At 36.1% G+C, this 20,096-nt stretch overlaps 1 long non-coding RNA gene across 3 annotated transcripts in view; it reads left to right on the top strand.

Moving 5' to 3' along the window:
- Window positions 1–20,096, top strand: part of LOC147872023 (uncharacterized) — an 84,856-nt gene that overhangs the window by 4,735 nt on the left and 60,025 nt on the right. The window lies entirely within an intron of this gene.

Below are 20,096 nucleotides of genomic sequence, written 5' to 3'. Positions count from 1 at the left end.
CCCCGACGGGGGCAGAGGATTTTTCCTCTAGCCTCTGCGTCCAGACCGGCTCTGGGGCCCACCCAGCCTCCTCTACAATGGGTACCGGGGTCCTTTCCCGGGGGTAAAGCCGGCCGGGGCGTGATGCTGACCACTCACCCCCATCTAGTGTCGAGGTCAAGGAAGAGAGGAGCTATACCTCCACTCCCCCCAAGCGCCTACATGGCGTATAGTGGGATATCTTTGTTTTTACGTTACGTTACACTTAAAATCTCATCATGCATGCTACATGATCCGTTATTAATATTTTTTATTTGATTATCGTAATATTTTGTAATATTATCTTAAAATTAACAATTACCGCCTACGTCCTGCCCAATGCATTAATATTAATTAAATACACTGTCATTTCACGCTGGATCTCAAATTATACGAGAAATCGTAAAACTAAAGACATTATCAGAATATCGCGGGTTTGAACCTCAGTCCTAATACTTTGTATCGTAGCATAGAGTTATCAAAATTTCCTCAGTCACTCCATTCAACTGCTGTGATAATTTTTTCCTTCGACGTCTATTTAAAATCTTCATTTATAATCACCGAGTTATTTAAATCTATATAAGGCCTAGACCAACCTATGTATTTGGTAAAGCGGTGTTTAGTTCTTAAACAATAACAAAGAAGCCCTGACGGTTTGTAATCACTAGATTGTGAGTTGTCGACTTACTCCACAAACTTGTCCAAATTCTGAGTCATATAGATATTAATTTTAATATTATCTTCTCATCTGGATATGTTTAGGTATTTTAAGTGATGTCTTCCTTTGAGTTTAATACTATCTGTCCAATTAATTAAAGAAATTTTCCCAAGATTAAAGCATCCGCAGATTTAAAATTAACTCGCAACATCATTTAGAGTTAAGTTGAAGAGTTCGTGTAGAATGACATCCATTTCTCCAAACGTTCTGGTTGAATTGAATAAAAAAATTTTCTTGGATATTATCCATCGTCTAGTAAATATAAAACGTAAAACGACGTTTCGGAGATGGGTCTCTATCTCAGTCTTCAGGTTCCTACACAGTTGGACCCACTAGATAGAGCTAATCCCTATCTCCGTCGAATAAAAATTTCCTTGGATATTATCCATCGTCGAGTAAATATAAAACGTTAAACGACGTTTCGGAGATGGGACTCTATCTCCGTCTTCAGGTTCCTACACAGTTGGGCCCGCTAGATAGAGCTAATCTCCGAAACGTCGTTTTACGTTTTATATTTACTAGACGATGGATAATATCCAAGAAAATTTTTTTATTCAATTGACTCTTCACCATCGTCAAGAAGTTTTAGGTTCTGGTTGAAGTTCCAGTCGCAGATTTGCAAATCGTCTCTGACTCTGCCGAAGAACGCTCTTAAGACGTCCGACTTTATCCTAACCAGCGGCTTGTGACGAAACCTCAGCCCTTCAACTTTATCCTTGTTATTGTAACCGGTGGTCGCCTTTAAATAGATGGAAATCATTGCACCTGTAACAGACAATGTCAGAGCGCCCTGCAGACGATAATGTATCGATGTCGGGACTTCGGTTGACTTCAGGGTAGATACCGACGTTTCGGAGGGATATACCTCTCTGTCCACACGACGTTGCAACCTAGCAGACCAACAGTGACGTATTTGTAGATGATATTAATGAATCTCTGGGTTTAAGTCACTTAACTGACCTTTCGCACTTAAGTCGGTTTTATATTCCTGGGTTATTTGATTACACCTTGTATCACCTAATGTGTGTATCTCTGTACGATTAATATAATGAACAATGTCCGTAATGCGTTGATATTTCAGAGCAGGAAAAGAATTAAATTAAATTCTGACTGTAGCGACTCTGGTAACAAGAAATGTAAACTAGGCTTCAGTCGCCGTGAAAATATTTTTGTGTTTTAAACGCGATTTACAAAGGTTAGGTTAGGTTATTGTTTAACACAAAAAATGGTCTAATTCTCGTCAATTTTGACGGGTCGTAACACGCCTAAACTGTATGTAAAATTAATTATAAAGGCTGAAATATTTTAAAGTCATTTCACAGCAGATTCCTGGAGGGACTGAGGAAGACCGTAAAAGCCTGACTTAGAGTAGTAGCTCTGAGTATCATTATTCGGTCCCTGGACCTCTTTTATTTGTAGTGTTCTGTCTGACGACAGGTCCATATATTATGAACAGGATCCTTCCAACCTCTTCAAGTTGTCAGGGACCTGCTCATACATATATACATTCTTGGCAGAGATGATCAGAAGTGGTTTGCCATTGCCTTCTTCTGTGTGTGAGTGGAGTTGTTATTGGGATGCCACGGAGAAACCGGGGAAGCCCCCGGAGGAAAACTCCGTGATGCCTAGACCACGGCCTTGCCCAACACAAGTTAAAAATTTGAGCACCACCGGGAATTGAACCCGGGACCCCAGGCTTACAAGACCAGCGTTCTAACCGCTAGACCACCGTGGCGGTCCTGGATCTCTAGAAAGCAAAATATGTTTTGTCAATTCAGTCAGTGTCCGTGGAAAGATCAAATGTTACTCGGGTAATGATCGTGTGTGGGGGGAGTCTGAAGACGGTGTGCTGAGGAGAGCAAGGCCTCTGGTAAAGGTCGTGCCGCTAGGCTGGTCTCAGCTTCCCACGGTGGAGAGAGAATGGAAACCAGGCGCTTTCTATACGCATCGTCGGTTCTTTGGCCAGGAGACACAAACAGCGTATATCTCTCTGCATTCTACTATCTATATACTGAGTACAGGGCATACCATCACATAATAGACTGGCTGTTATCAAAATCTGTGAGTGAATATGTCGATGTTGCCTGTGACACCGATCAGCCCTGAAGAAGGTGGCAGTATGTTTCTCCGAAACGTTCGTATATACCTACAAATCCATATGGCCAAGGCCAAAATGTGCTTCAACATCTGTGGTCTGTTCTGTCTACTATTAACCCTTACCGTGTTGCTGACGAGATATGTCGTTCGGAAGTACAATCTAATTACTGCTCTGAACATTTGTAGTGTTGGATTATATCAGTGTAAATGTTTTAAATCGTTTTATCTCATGATACGTCAGCCTTAAAGTGTGAAATGGTATTTAAATGTATAAACAAATTATGAATTTTATTTCGTTTATAAAATTAAAGCGATTATTTGTTTGTATCATTTCACGATGCTCAACACAGAAGCTTTGATCACTCGACGTCAAAATCAAATTTATGAGCTGTCTTACTTATAACGACTCATAAAATTTATTATGACAGAATAACCTTTCCACTAGATGATTTTAGGATCGAACGAAAACCTTTATGGACAGACGGCAATTTGAAGTCTCTCCAATGGGTTTGTGGCCTGCCTGTTGGTGTCTTCCACGTACAACAGATGGCAGGATATCCTTCGGTGTGTGTATGAAGGTTTCGTCACGAGACAAAAATTATTCTGGAACTGTCTTATAAAAATTTCAAATCTGTCATTATATTGGGTAGGTTCAGATGATTATTTGAGTGTAAAAGAAGCTACTAAAAAGACGTAAAAATCAAAACGACTAAGCTACTGGCAGACAACCGCGATTTAAGCGTGCCAAGCAAGTCTGCTTTGCCGCAGAGAAAAAAGATTAGTGTGGGTGGTTACTGTTTTTGCCGTCCGCGCGCTTCATTTCACGGTTTGTGATTCTGTTGAGCATCGCTAGATATCGGTAGTGCGCACGAACCATCTCGCTTCGATACACACCGTGGTCCAGCGGATTATGTCAAATGCCTCGTGCAATATCGGTATAAGTCACCTTTTTTAACGTGTTTTTACTACGGACGCTGATATTGAATGCGGGAACATGGCAGAAGCCTGTCGTGGCCAAAGTAACTGACGAAGACCACGATAAAACCAATCCTGGCGAACATCAGACTAGAGTAGTGGTATTCAACCTGGGGTAGGCGTATCCCCGGGGGTACGCGAAGACATCTTAGGGGGTACGTGAAATTTAAAAAAATATATATATATATATTATTTTATGATAAACACTGAATAATCAGTAATGTAATTTATTTAATTTATTTTAGATGTAGATTATATACTATGTATAACTTGAATTATACACCAACAAATTTGGGGGTACAAATTTGAAGAGAAATTATATCTGGGGGTACGTGAAATTTTAAAAAATATATATTATTTTATGATAAACACTGAATAATCAGTAATATAATTTATTTAATTTATTTTAGATGTAGATTATATACTACGTATAACTTGAATTATACACCAACAACTTTGGGGGTACAAAGTTGAAGAAAAATTATATCTGGGGGTACGCGAACAAAAAAGTTGAATACCACTGGACTAGAGCGTAATTTCTATATTGATTCCTTTGCAAAGAGATTTTATATGTTTTGTTGGTTAGTTTACGACGCTGAATCAACTGTGAGGTTTGCAGAGACGTCCCTCGGATGTTGAGGTTAGTTGTGATGAAGTTTAATAAACTGTTTTTGGATATCACAAGCTATGGTTGTCTACAGGAAGTGTTTGAAACGGAGATAACAACCGATATCAGTACAGGAAACCTTACACAAACCGTGAAGAATTAACTTTACTAAGGGCAAGCTAAATGCCGGGTCAGAGGTGAACCCTCTATCTCAAGACAAAGGGTATGACGATGTAGTGTTTGGTCAGGGGTGTAGCACATGTAATTGGGGGGGGGGGGTGATATATGAGCGTGGTCAAACTGTGGGATGAATAGATGAGAAATTTTAGTTGGAAGGTCCCGGATTTTAATCTCGACTCACAGAATAACTTTCGTAGCGTCGTAGTTTTTCTCGGGGTCTCTATTTTTTTTCCGGTGATAAAATCACAGATGATTCCGTGTCCTTTACATAACCAGTCGTCAAAGTTGGTGAAGTGTTTTAAAATAAGTATGGGAAATGTAGTGCTTATACTGATTTCTGATAAGCGTATCTTTTTTTTTGCTTCAAAGATAAATGACCTCGGTCTATATGGATATTTGCGAGTATTTCTAGTTCTGTGCGTTCGCATTAAGACCCCGTTAAAATAAATAAATATATATATATATATATATATTTCAGATCCGCCGCGGTGGTCTAGCGGTTAGAACGCTGGCCTTGTAATCCTGGGGTCTCGGGTTCGATTCCCGGCGGTGCCCGAATTTATAACTTGTGTTGGGCAAGGCCGTGGTCTAGGCAACACGGAGTTTTCCTCCGTGGCATTCCAACAATTACTCCATTCACACACAGAAGAAGGCAATGGCAAACCACTTCTGGATCATCTGCCAAGAACGTATATGAACAGGTCCCAGTCCGACAAAAGGATGGAAGGATCCTGTTCATATGGACCTGTCGTCAGACAGAACACTAAATAATAATAATAATATATTTCAGACTTGATCCTAGCCACCGTATGAATTTCTAACTATTGTTAGCAGTAATTTCGATATATTTATTTATTGATTTAAACGTTAATAAAATTATACTTTGAAAATATAATTCTTTCTTAGCTTTTACGTCTTCATTTTTTTGGTCTTTCTTTTGTTTTTAACGACATTTTACATTAAGATTTGTTCACAGTAGATGGCATTAGTGTTATGGCAAAATGTACTTCAATAACAACGTTGAAAATGATTTCTTTTAAAAGTCGGAACCGATCTTGGAACAAAACTCAAAGCTTAAAAAGTACGACGTTCCGACTATGGTCTTCTGGGAACGTTTAAGAATTCGCGAATTAATGCCTGTGGAATATAGTAAAGCTACAATGTAAAAAAAAATGTAGTAATGTTGCGTGTGGATGCAATGACCTCGGTGGTATTTATTTATATGGTTGGGTTTTTTTTTATTTGGTATCTGGACCCCGTAATGAGAGTCAGCAGGTGGCAATCTGAAGCCGAACTTGCCCGATCAGTGTTCGGGTATCATCGCACGAGCCGGCACGCGACTGCGCGTGTCGCTGTCAGCTGTCTCTTAGCCATGCGCCGTGCGGTACACGCAACCCTCCACACTCCACCAACATCAACGAATTATTTCTCGATCTTGATTATTTAAATGTGTATCAAATATAAAAGTTCGTGACGATGGTGAGTTATTTAAAAAAAAAGTTCTTTGGATATTTTCTATCGTGTAGTAAAATAATAAAATAGAAAAACGACGTTTCGGAGATAGGGATTAACTCTATTTATTGGGCCCAACGGAGTAGGTACCTGAAGACGGTGATAGAGCCCCATCTCCGAAACGTCGTTTCTATTTTATTATTTTACTAGACGATGGAAAATATCCAAAGAACTTTTTATTTAAATTATTTAAATGTGCTTCGTGCTTTAAAGGTCCTGCATCCGGTAAATAGATCAAAACTTTCCGTGGTTTATCTCAGTCCACAGCAGATTGGTACCCAAATTTGACGATGCTGTCTATGTCACTCATGCATTATTCACAGTAGTTACATAATCACGTTTCATCTGGCATTTTCTTGAAGGAGTGACGGAAATTACAGCAAAACCTCGGTAAAAATAGTTGGTTTGCAGACCGAGACTTAAACCTCTAACCATCCGTGTACGAATCAAGAACTACTCATCCACGACGTACTAAGCCACCGGGTTCACACACCTTGGGTCGTGACCCAAAAGTGGGTCCCGAGGAAGTTTTATGGATCGCGTTGCGAAAGCCAAGACATACATGAAGATTTTTGTCTTCTGGGTTGTTGCGCTGTGTAGTCTGGTCGATGTTAACCAACGTTTCAGAGGTCATACTGCCTCCATCATCAGAGCGACGAATACACAACGCAACAACCCAGAAGACAGAAATCTTCATACTCACTGCTGCAAAAACCTCAAATCTTACAAAACATACGTCTTTATATTATTGTTAATTCAGTCAAATAAATATTACCGATGGATTTTTAAGTCTATCTTTGTAGTTTTATATACACCTCTATTCATAAATATCAATAAAATATAATAGTTGTATATTTACAAAAAAAAATTGTTTGTAATTTGCGCGTAATTGACAAATTATGGGACGTCAGGCTGAATAATTATAAAATGTTGAGTCACGAACATTAAAATTTGGAAATCGCTGTTTTAGGCTACGTTTTTCTTTGTGTGGTTGGTACTTCTCGTTCGGACAAAATTACGTTTCTTGTTGTAGAATTACAGAGTCTTTGTTTTCATTGCGTCCTTAAGAAAGTAGCTGACCTTGTTAAAGGATATTTCTGTTTGCCGTTCGGGTAACTTCCTGTGTCCACATGCGCGATCCAGAATCTGTAATGTGATTAATACTTCGCCAACGGTTGTGAGCACGAAAGAAAACATTAGTTCAACGGTTTTCTGCCGCCTGCAACAAGTGAGCTAGTTCCCATGGCGACGTCTGTCGGTTGGAGTACGTTTCATGCTACAGGAAGTTCGTTCTACGTAATAAGGGCTTAAAGCCAGGGCTGTCCACTTCACTGTCCGGAGGTATTAGCGATGGTTCACAAGTACAGTCATCAAAAATTTATCTGAATTGTTTCAACATACATTTAATAACACAGCCACGGTGGTCTAGCGGTTAGAACGCTGGCCTTGTCTCGGGTTCGATTCCCGGCGGTGCCCGAATTTATAACTTGTGTTGGGCAAGGCCGTGGTCTAGGCAACACGGAGTTTTCCTCCGTGGCATCCCAACAATTACTCCATTCACACACAGAAGAAGGCAATGGCAAACCACTTCTGGATCATCTGCCAAGAACGTATATGAACAGGTCCCAGTCCGAGAAGAGAAAAGGATGGAAGGATCCTGTTCATATGGACCTGTCGTCAGACAGAACACTAAATAAATAATAATAATAATAATAATAATAATAACATTTCATAAGAACTAAACAATATACATTAATGAAATATAAACAATTAGAAGCGAAGATTTTGATGTGTCAGTAAAATGGCGAGGTACAATGTACAATTTGTAACGAAACCCAGCAACGTTCAACAGAAGCTGGTACACCCACGTGTAATATACTCTCCCAACTTACCACGTGGCACCAGAGTCAAGGTCATTTCAGTTGCTAGGCCTCTGCTAACTACAGTTGCGCAGATGTTCAGGTGCTAACATGGTATATTAAAAAATACTCTGCTTCTGTTCATGAAGTATTTATCAAACGCGTATCCTTACAAGGAAGTTGCTAATAGGACAATACACAGACTGGTAAAAATATTTCGGGTGATTGTTTGTCTTCTAGAAGGCTGTGGGTATTTTTAGTAAATGCTGTAAAACTGTTTTGTAACTTTTCTAACAAATAAACTAAAAAATAGCATCTGGTTTTATGTTGTTATATTAATGTTACCGAAACATACGTAAAAATATTGTTGTAGTTGGGGTTAGGTTATAAATTTAACATTAAATGTGTGTTAATGTATTTTATCTGGAAGGGTCGAAAGCTTTCTTAGGAACTATTGCCCTTCGGTTTTTTGTAAAAGATTTTCAGAAAATGATGTAGCTACTTTAAGCGAATGCGTTATTATAATATATCCTGTTTGCAAAGAGAATGTATTTTGTTGTGATATGAAGATGGAGTTCTTTAGGACAGAACACACATTGCTGTATTAAATGTTTTAAGAGTAAAAGGTTAGCATGACGTAAGACAGGTTGTCGAAATGTAAGAGATTAAGAAAGAATATAAGAAAATAAGATACCCACGATGTAGAGAATAAGAATATGTTTTATTTATATTATTAAAATGTTCTGAAAGAAGGAAATTTAGAGAAAAGTTTTTAAGTATAAAATGGCTTATTGTTTATAAATACGTAACTTAAAAGAGAACATAATAAATTTTGCAGAATTAAGTACTGTAGAAAAATATTTACATGGTATACGTAAATGTGAGAATTAAATGAGTAATATATAATTGTAAATGGAGAAGGGAGTTAATTAGAGCTGTGGACCTCAGTGAACTCAATAAATGATTTATGTGTAATATAAATATATCCTATCCAATGGGTACCTGGATCCTTTCCTGGGCGTAAAACACGACCGGAGCGTGACGCTGACCACTCACCCCATCTAGAACCGAGGTCAAGAATGAGTAGGAGCTACACCGCCTCTCCCCCCAAGCGCCTACATGGCGTATAGCGGGACAGGTTTACATTTTACTTTTTTAAAAAATATATCCTACATGGCTTTTGCTCAACTAATATCATTGTTACAAAAGTTTTAGCGGAAACATTGAAAACAAATTCTGTTAAATATGTTTTACTTAACAATATCATTTCCTCTTCGATAGCGTGAATTATTTCGGATGACTGAATGGCTGATTCATTGGGTGCAGGTCTTAACAGCAATGATTAGCGTCTGTCCTGTGATCAACTGGTTTTTGGGTCGACATATTATCCAACATCGTTCTATCGGCGATGATAATAATGATGATGTTCTGGGTTTTGGCACTATGTGCCCTGAAACCTTGAAGATGAAGACAGTGCGTTTCTCTGGCACGTAGCCATCTACCGAACAGTCCCCACGACTCCATAAACTCAGAACATCTTCAATACTTATCGCGGTAAATGAACATTCTTACGTCGTAAAGAAAAGTATAATTAAATAGCTATTAATGTAATTGATGTAAAATATGTTTGAAGTTCGTAGCAAATAAAACTTGGATTGTAAGAGTGTAAATGTTAGGCTCAGCTGTCATTTAGCGATTTCTTAAAACCGCGTCTCTTAGTCAAAGAAACCCGCGTTGTCCAAGTCCTGCTTACGCTGTAACCGTGGAAACTTGTGTCTTACTATTTTGCTGTATTTTTCTCTAAATGATATTGTCCTTAGACGACATTTTGGAATCGAAACGTAAATGCGAAAGTGTAATGAAGCAAAGAATAGTTGTAACTTGATGATAAAATACATTTTAATTAATTTAACGCGGTGGAATCAGCAAATCAGCTGTTGGCCTGACATTCCGTTGGTATTTTGTTTTAAAATCTAACATCCCGTATATATTTTAGCTTAATGCACATATTTCGTATGATATTTATATGTGTGATATTTATTAACTTTGACTTCCGTGGCCGTGTTCCCATATCATCATTAATTCCATACAGTATTAAGTTTATACAACGCGGATTCGCCAAATGTACCGTTGTCGGGGAATGTAACCCCCGCGTTTGACTTCTGTTTTCTGTTTACGAATGCTTCAAATTTGATCTCGACATTTTTCTATTTGACAGCCCTGCTTCAGAAAAGAGATTATGAAGAGAGATGGAGAAAAATGTAAAGCGAGAGAATTGTGTGCAGGGGGAGGTTTCAGGGTCCCCTCCACCCTCAACTGACAGCTAGACAACCCTCACGTGGGAGTTGAACCATCTGTTGCCAAACATCGGGGTAACCAACCCATGCAGTTTGGATGAAAGAAGGGTGGATGGCCTATATCTGGTGGCGTATAGTAATTTTAAAGGTTGCAGTAACGTATTTACCGTAGTTAATGAAGCAGAAGGCACATTACAGTCCTCTTTGGTGTATTTATGACGCAGTTTAATTGTGAAAATTACGTAGAATTGCTCCGGGATGTTACATTCACTCCAGCTGCTTTTAATGCGAATAGAGTTTTTACGTGTGTAACAGGGAACGGTTCAAAGGAGCTGCGAAATACAAGGATATAAAAAAGATTTATTTAAACTTTAGTTTACAGGTATTAGCAAATATCTTCGCTTGTGGGTGAAGACTGTTTTAAGAAATTTAAGGATATTCTACTGCTAGTAATTGAAAAAGTAGTTCACCTCAAGAAGGTAAGCATTTGAATAAAATATAGCACACAGATGGAAAAATGTTCAGCAAGGCGTCTCGAAGAATTTTACTGTGACCTTGACGAGCTCACGCGCAAAGTATCTGTAAGCGGATTGCACTGAATGATCCTAACCTAACCTAACCTAACCAAACCTAACCTAATATAACCTTAACTAACCTAACCTAACCCAATCTAACCACACCTAACCTGACCTAACTTAACCTAACCTAATCTAACCTAACGTAATCTAATCTAATATAACTTAAACTAACCTAACCTAACTTAACCCAATCTAACCACACCTAACTTGACCTAACGTATCCTAACCTAATCTAACCTAACCTAATCTAACTAAACCTCACCTCATCAAATATAGCCGTACCTAATCGATCTCAACCCAGTCTAGTTAAAAAGATTATCCTAACCTAACCTAACCTAACCAAACCTAACCTAATATAACCTTAACTAACCTAACCTAACCCAATCTAACCACACCTAACCTGACCTAACTTAACCTAACCTAATCTAACCTAACGTAATCTAATCTAATATAACTTAAACTAACCTAACCTAACTTAACCCAATCTAACCACACCTAACTTGACCTAACGTATCCTAACCTAATCTAACCTAACCTAATCTAACTAAACCTCACCTCATCAAATATAGCCGTACCTAATCGATCTCAACCCAGTCTAGTTAAAAAGATTATCCTAACCTAACCTAACCTAACCAAACCTAACCTAATATAACCTTAACTAACCTAACCTAACCCAATCTAACCACACCTAACCTGACCTAACTTAACCTAACCTAATCTAACCTAACGTAATCTAATCTAATATAACTTAAACTAACCTAACCTAACTTAACCCAATCTAACCACACCTAACTTGACCTAACGTATCCTAACCTAATCTAACCTAACCTAATCTAACTAAACCTCACCTTATCAAATATAGCCGTACCTAATCGATCTCAACCCAGTCTAGTTAAAAAGATTATCCTAACCTAACGTAACCTAACCAAAGAGAGTAAAGCAGCCGAATCCAACCTAACAAATCCTGACTTGCACCACACGACGCGACACTAGCAAACCATCGCTGAGCGTCACGACGACCGTCGCTGCGACGCCAAAATAAATGTTTACTCATTTGTAAGCATTTATCGACCTGAATATGAAAGTAGTAAGCGCGTCTGAAACGTCAGTCAGTTTTTAAAAAAGCCTTCACGACGTAAAATCCCATAAACCAGACGCGTCTATTATCTGTTTATTTTATAGATTCTTTACCTTTTTCTCGTGATGCCGCCATCTGACGTAACTTTATCAAACTTGGTGATAAGTAAGAAATTAATGGGACATGTAAGTAGTGGTAACTAAATGTACCACCTGCTTTAACGACAAACAACTCAACATTTCTTTCATTTATGAGTTTATTATGATTTTTAGAATATATTTCTCTAAACAGCCTTAACCAGTTAATTTTTCTAATGTGAAGTGGTGTGTTTACTTTGCGGTACGGACCGAATTCTTAAATATTTTTAGAAGAGTTTGAGCTTTAAAGCGCTGCGACCGGCCATCTTTACACAGGTTTTCCTTGGTTTTCCTCTGTCTTCAAGCAAATGCTGAGATGGTTCCCACGTTCCAAGTTGCCACTGCATGATTCTGATGCAGCCCTCCCGATTTAAATTAATCAAAATTTACCACCCCTTAAAGCCGTTAAAATTTACCCCCTCCCCTCAGTGAAACCTCTAAATTATGTACCAAACTTCCAAATTAATAGCCTCAGAATTTTCTAATACACAATTCAAAATTTCGTCGAGCTTTAAAGGGTTGAACAAATATACGGATAAATTTAAAAACCGTCTACTTATTTGAATTAATCGGTTTTTAATATTTGTGTATATTATTAATAAATATAAAGTGAAATTAAATTATGTAATCGCACTGGTAGTGATGGAACTTATAATGAAATAGTGTTTCAACAGTTAATTTATCGAAAAATATCTGTAAAACATATAGGCCTTCACGTGCTAAATGTCGATAGAAAATATATGGAAACGTTTGCAACAAAGTTAAATAAGATGGTAAAGTTGCGTCATATTGTGATATAATAAATATATATTAAATCTTGTCCGTCTAATCACAATAAATTCTTATTAATATTAAAATATTACAATAATTAACATTTTAAAATATTTAAAATATTAAATGATGTTCTTTATCGAAATATGGTCTAATGTAAATCGAATATTTCGATAAAGAACATCATTTAATATTTTAAATATTTTAAAATGTTAATTATTGTAATATTTTAATATTTAATAAGAATTTATTGATATTAGACGGACAAGATTTAATATATATTTAATATAATATATATACAGTTAACTAAGGAAATATTTCCTTGTGATATAAAAGTGATATTAAATGCGAATACTTCAGCCATCCATAAGAATCCATAAGCCCGCTGTGAATACAAGCAAACCGGGCCAACCAAGTATGACGTCGTGGCTTGATGTAGGACTGGTGATGCGAGTTTCCCGGACGCTATCACCACAAAGTCCGTATCACCACGTGTTTTGTACGGGCCATTGGCATTGCTACGGAAATGTACATTGTCGCACTCTACTCTACAACTTTCACAGGACGGTCGGAAATTTATAATATCTTGTTCTTCTTTTACTGAGAATTACTTTAACGAAATTGCAGCATTAAATTATCGTGTTTCCCGGATTTTAAAACGCAATTTCTTAACATTTTAAAATTCGTATAATTGAAGTCTTACATGGATGGTGTCTTAAGAATCTTTTTTCTTTTCCTGAAACCCGTTACTAAGTCGAAAGTGTGTCTTAAAATCGAGAAAACGCGGTATTAGAATTTGGTCCTAAATTAACTTGCGATTGTATTTAATATTTTTCTAATAGCTGATAGCTGACAAGGGATGTTTCTCAATCAATGCTCCGAAGGCTGGCATAAACTTACCTTAAAAATTTCGACGTAACTTATTAATTTAACGGTTTGACATTAGTTTATGAACCAAACACGTAAAATGTCTCTTAAGGTGGGTGTATCTGAGGAAAAAGTTACATGTGACGTTAGTGTACACTTTAATTGAAGGTTTATGTATTTAATCAATGTTTTTCATGTGTAAATATTCTATTCTTGGAACCATCGTTTGCTTACTCCAAAAGAATTGTTAATGTGATTAAAATCTAAATATCGATAATAAAATAAACAAAACGTTAATCAATACATGTCTAAACAACAAGAGATAATTGAATCATCCTGTGACCCAAAAATACAAATAAGACTTAAATAAACAACAAACAGAATTAAAAATAATTACGTCAGAGTTTATAGTGTCTTCTGGACTCTGAAAATAATTGGGATATTTTGTTACTAAAAATCCAGATTCAGTATTTAATTACATTTATTAAAGATGAAGTGTTTAAGAAGGGGAAATGAGAAATGTATAGAAGATTTTTGTTCGAATATCTCCAGACCATAAAATATATGTGGAGAGTAGATGAGAGGATATTATTATAACTGATCTTGGAGACGTGGCATGGGAAACTTTGCACTGTGGAGGAGGTTAAGTTGCTTACCCGTAAGTGAGTCATTAACAAACATGACGCATACAGAATTTTATAAAAAATAAATACCTTTTGGTTTTGAGACGTGGTACGTTCTGTCTATCAGCAGATGTACAGAACAAATCATTATGACGTTAAAGTGATACAGAATTTTAAAAAATATTAAGATGCCGACGAAATTTGGATCTAATATTTTAAAAGAATTCTTTGATAAACATTCATTATTAAATATTATAAAAACTCCCTGCATTGATTAACGAATGTAAAGATAATTGTTTTTGGATATTGCACCATGTAGTATGGTAGATAATGACCGACGTTTTAGAGGTTATTATTCTTCATCAGGATGATTATTTGTAGCCCTGATGATGGAGGCAGTAAATATCTCCGAAACATCGAGAAATTTCTAAAAGTCTACAGGATGAAATACATTCATTTTCATACTCGTCCCTGTGACAATTTGAGATATTAAGAAATGTGAAACATTTTGTAGCGATTTTAAAAAATGTGGAACAATATTTGTCTAACTTCCTGTGATGACGTTACGGGTTAGTAAACACGGGGCACGTGCCCCACTGGAGTAGAATGCTTCAGTTGACACTCAAGCGTTCAAGTGGGCGCAGGTGAGGGAATTGAAATAGCTGACAGAGCAGTGTTGGCGCGGAAGTTGCCAGTGGTCACGATTGTTGGGAAGGGCGTAGACCTATTTCCGTCAAGTGTCTTATTCCCTCCGGCTCTGTCCGTTTAATTTAAATTGGTTCCTTTAATAACTCGTTCATTGGTTGCGAATTGGGGAGGAAACTGTCATGGAATACTTCATCCATTATTTTTTTACTCTATAACTGTTAACCCTTTAATATACGAGCTTATCTCTGTCCGTACCGCAAAGAAAACACAACACTTCACCATTACAAAGCTCAGCTGATTAACGCTGTTTAAGGAAATAATCTCTGTTTGGACAAAACGCAGGTGGTACATATGGTTTCTGCTAAGCTTAAAGGGGTTAATTACTAATAAATTAATAATTTATTTTTATATTTTTTATCGTTTGTTGATCCGTTCGAATGATGGAACATCTTTCGTAATCATTTATAGAAGAAGACGTTTAAATTACTCAGGTGAATTTGATAAACTGAGGTTTTTCCTAATCGTGGTTTAGAAGAATCATAAGAAGGAATAATTTACTTTGCCTAACAATATATTTATTACATAAACTTTTTTATCTAATCCCGGCCATGCAACGCAGTTGATTAACCTTTTTTTTTGGAACGGAAATGTTACTTCAGTTTCTCGGCTGAAACTGATTGATTCTGACTCGTATTGGTGCTTGGCTTGAGTCACGTGTTTCCAGCCGGGAACTGGGAACTGGCATTTGCGTTCAACTTTATCAGTGAACTCACGTATATATTGATGTAATGACGTTTTATATTAGAAGTATATAATCTATTTAGAATAATACGTGTTCCACTGTATACTTACGTGGTTTTTGTCTCTTGAAGCCGAAAGCTGGTGTAATAATTCAGATATTTATTTGTCGATATTAGGGAAGAAGGTTTACACCCAATATAAAACATAAATGGTGTAAAGGAACAAGGCAACTAAGGAAAAGTAGACATAAAAATGTTAAAAATCAAAATAACGAAAATAAATAACAGTAAAACAAATTTAGTGTTCAATTTGTATCTTATATGCGTCATGTTTGTGTTTGATTAAATATATTTATTTTGTACAGTCTATACACAAAACGTTTGAAGTTTATTGGTGTTGTAAAAAATTATATAATATTAAAACATTTTGTTGTGTAAAATATTATATTAGCGCTCTTAATCGTAAATACGATTTTACATTATATTTTTTTAGCGCTTTTATTAAAATGATTAAGAGCGTTAATATAATATTTTACACAACAAAATGTTTTAATATTATATAATTTTTACAACACCAATAAACATCAAACGTTTGTGTATAGACTGTACAAAATAAATATAAATAAATTTAGTGTTATTTATAAATACAATGCATATTAAAGAATGACAAATGCAAAGTTATAAAATTAAACATTAGTTATCCAAAATGTACACGCGTCTTGGAGCATAGAAATACGCTTAAAAACAAATGACAGACTGAAATGAAGTTTTTGGATATTCCTAGTTGCAACACTGTTTTTGCATTAAACATTCTAAGCAAAGGCTTGCTTTTAATATTAATGTTATCTTGGATGTGATAAGAGAAATGAAATTTATTACGTTCTGTTTATTTTTGTCAGACGTGTCTGTTAAAACATTACATTATGTACAGTTGAAACTTCATAATTTTGGCAAAGTCTATATGTTTCCTGATATTAAAATTTAATAGCTTCATTGAGGCATGAGTTGCAGTTTTGTATAGGAAACTTATAATACCGCTGGCTTGATTAACATTGTGCAACCATCACCATGGCAACTACGAGCGTGGCTTCTCTGACGTCACGTGCGCCCAGGAAGTGACGGTATAGTTCAAGTTCTGGTTGAGTGGTGGCAGCACAAGCCATGCGTCTGCTTCAGGTGTTGCGTGTCCTGCCCAGTGTTATTAGGTAATGACGTATTTCCGCCGGAAGATAATATTAAAGAAGGCAGTACGCAGATAAAAAAACATTTTTATCAATTGCACAAGTTCTATTGCAAAACCGGAGATCGATTCATAATTTTGTTGTCATGGACAGAGATCACAGCTTTGTTACGTCGTTTAATTTATTTTTTTTAGAAGTGAAATTAAGGTAGTATATTTGCGTCATATGTGAATTAGGTTAATATTTTAATATTTTCCGTCAAATCACAATTTTAATAAGATAATAAAATATAAAATATTTAAAATATCATTTCACGTTCCGCATCGAATGATCGATTTACAACAGACGTTCCAATTTGTAAATCGATCATTCGATGCGGAACGTGAAATGATATTTTAAATATTTTATATTTCATTATCTTATTAAAATTGTGATTTGACGGAAAATATTAAAATATGAAGTGAAATTGTAAGTGGACATCACCATTCCTTATTTCAAATTTAAGATAAGATACTACAGTTAAGAGTTTTATAATTCGTATTCCATCAATATTATTAGTACTGAAAAATTAAGGGCAATGAGATTGCCTGGACGTGTAGCGCATATGGGTGAGAAATGTGTGTAACATTTTGGTTTGAAATAATTTTTTGAACTTAAATGGAAAGAATTTTAAAATGTTGTGTATTTGTTTAGGTTTTTAAATTATTTTTTTAGAAGAATAATGAAAGAATTTTAGAAAATAAATTTTGATTTACAAAAATTTAAAAGTACTGAAGTGTTAACTGATAAGGAATTTAAATCTCTGGGGAATGTCATTGTTTACTTTTGTTTCCATTGAAATTCGTAAACCAACATTTTAGACTTTAATACTCGTGATGAAAATTAAGTAGATCTATGCATTTCTAAGTGAAATTCGAGGTTCTCACGGCTGTGAGTACGAAGATGGCGGTCTTCTGTATTATAAGGTCGTTTAATGTCCTAACTTATTACTCTGTAGATGAAGGCAGCATGTACCTATGAAATATCTTATTCCATACTTTACAGGTCCAAACCTATGTAGAAATTATACAATTACTAATGTATAAAATTATTTTTGTCAGAAAACGTGAAGGAAAGAGACAACTTGGAAGAAATAAGCATAGATGGTAAGCAAATTTTAAAACTGGTCATAAAATAAGATAGTTTGGGCTGGGTTAATTATGCAGACTTTCATTAAAACTGTAATAAGTTTCTGGGATTCTGTAAAATACATAAAACTATTTACTATGTTAGCAACTGTTAGCTTCTCAAGAGAGAATCTACTACATGAAATTAGTTAATTAATATCGTCGTAAACATTCAATCATTGGGCATTAAAATCTTGATCAAAGTTTGGTAGATAACGAGATGCAATGTAATATGTCCGTCACTGAACACTCGGTTGGTAGAAGTGACAAGTGAATGAATTTGATTGACCTTTGTATACTAACGTACCAGTTAGTCCCCTACACCAACGCACAATTGAGATCAACCCTCAACAGTCTGGCTCGCTTATAATTTTAGTAACTTCCGGGCTTAAAATGTCATGGACAGCTAACGTTTTAACTTTTACTCCAGAGAGAAAAAGAGAGAAGTGTTTGTCTCCTATCTGAAACCATATTTCTACATCCGGTATTGGACAGGCATAATGCCTCACCCCCAAGGAAAAACAAAAAATAAAGGAATCACCCTTCGTAAGGTAAATTCATTCTATGGTAACTTGGAAATTGGGTGTAGTTCCGTTAGACGAAATCATTTCCCCAAAAGGGGTTCAGAAGCTTATTGGACCCTTCAAACGTACAACCAAGCATGACAGGGATATGATTTTTAAATGATGAATCTATGTGGGAAGTATCTTTTGGTGCAGACGTCATCTAGACATCTAGAACAGTCGTATTGAACCTGGGGTACGCGTACCCCCGGGGATACGCGAATGCATCTTAAGGTATACGTGAAATTTAAAAAAAATATTATTTTATGGTAAGCACTGAATAATCAGGGCCGGATTTAATACATTATTTTGGATGTAATTTATTTAATTTATTTTAGATGTAGATTATATACTATGTATAACTTGAATTATACACCAACAACTTTGGGGGGTACAAAGTTAAAGAGAAATTATATCTGGGGGTACGCGAACAAAAATAGTTGAATCCCACTGATCTAGAACAGTGGTATTCAACCTGGGATAAGCGTACCCCTGGGAGTACGCGAAGACATCTTAAGGGGTACGTGAAATTTAAAAAAAAATTATATTATTTTATGATAAACACTGAATAATCAGTAATGTAATTTGTTTAATTTATTTTAGATGTAGATTATATACTATGTATAACTTGAATTATACACCAACAATTTTGGGGGTACAAATTTGGAAGAGAAATTATATCTGGGGGTACGCGAACAAAAAAGGTTGAATACCACTGGTGTAGAAGACCCGATGACTGGTGACAGACGCCATATTGGTTGTCTTAAGATGTGGTACCCTCTGTTCTGCTACACATGAGTGACGTTTCGGAGGGATTTACTGCCTTTATCATCAGGGTTATTGAAGATGAATTTTGACGCGAGTGTTACTGGGTAGGTTGGGAGAGTCTGTTGCTTCTGATTTCAACCTCCGCCATGATGGTAGTGATCTCTGTTAGCATGACGTTATATTCAGAGGGAGGACCCGGGTTCAAAAGCGTTAGCAAAAGAAATATCATAGGTCCGTGGCTTTCTGTCTGGGTGTCGCCTTACTTCTATGATAACTAGGCAACCCGAATGACTCGGACTCGTTGCAACAATTGGAATATATATCATTGTTATAAAAATTGTTTTAACATTGGAAATGGATGTAATTTTTGGAAAACTTAGGTGGATAACAATATTGACATCGTATCAAATTATTGCAGTAATAACCTTGGACAAAATTGTTGTATATCTTATACGTTTCAAGTAAATATTATATACGGTCATAGACTTTGAGGCTTAATTATAAACGAAGCAACCCTCTGACGTTAACTCCCATGATATAGCGTGAATAACACATTTTTTAATTATTGTTCATGAATTTCCTCACTGTCTAAGGTAAATGCAAAGGATAGTGCTTTAAATTATATAAATATCAGTCCTTTAAAATGTTCAAAATCGTTTAATCAATCGTCATTGTACGTTTTCTAAACTCAGATATTGGCAGTGTTGTTAAAT

The sequence above is a fragment of the Zootermopsis nevadensis genome, unplaced genomic scaffold (genome assembly GCF_977971745.1).
Source record: "Zootermopsis nevadensis isolate Lab colony 2312 unplaced genomic scaffold, Znev_1.0 Znev_ptg000031l, whole genome shotgun sequence".
Taxonomy (NCBI): domain Eukaryota; kingdom Metazoa; phylum Arthropoda; class Insecta; order Blattodea; family Termopsidae; genus Zootermopsis; species Zootermopsis nevadensis.
Note: the sequence above shows the minus strand (reverse complement) of the source record. Positions and strands in the feature narration are given on the sequence as shown.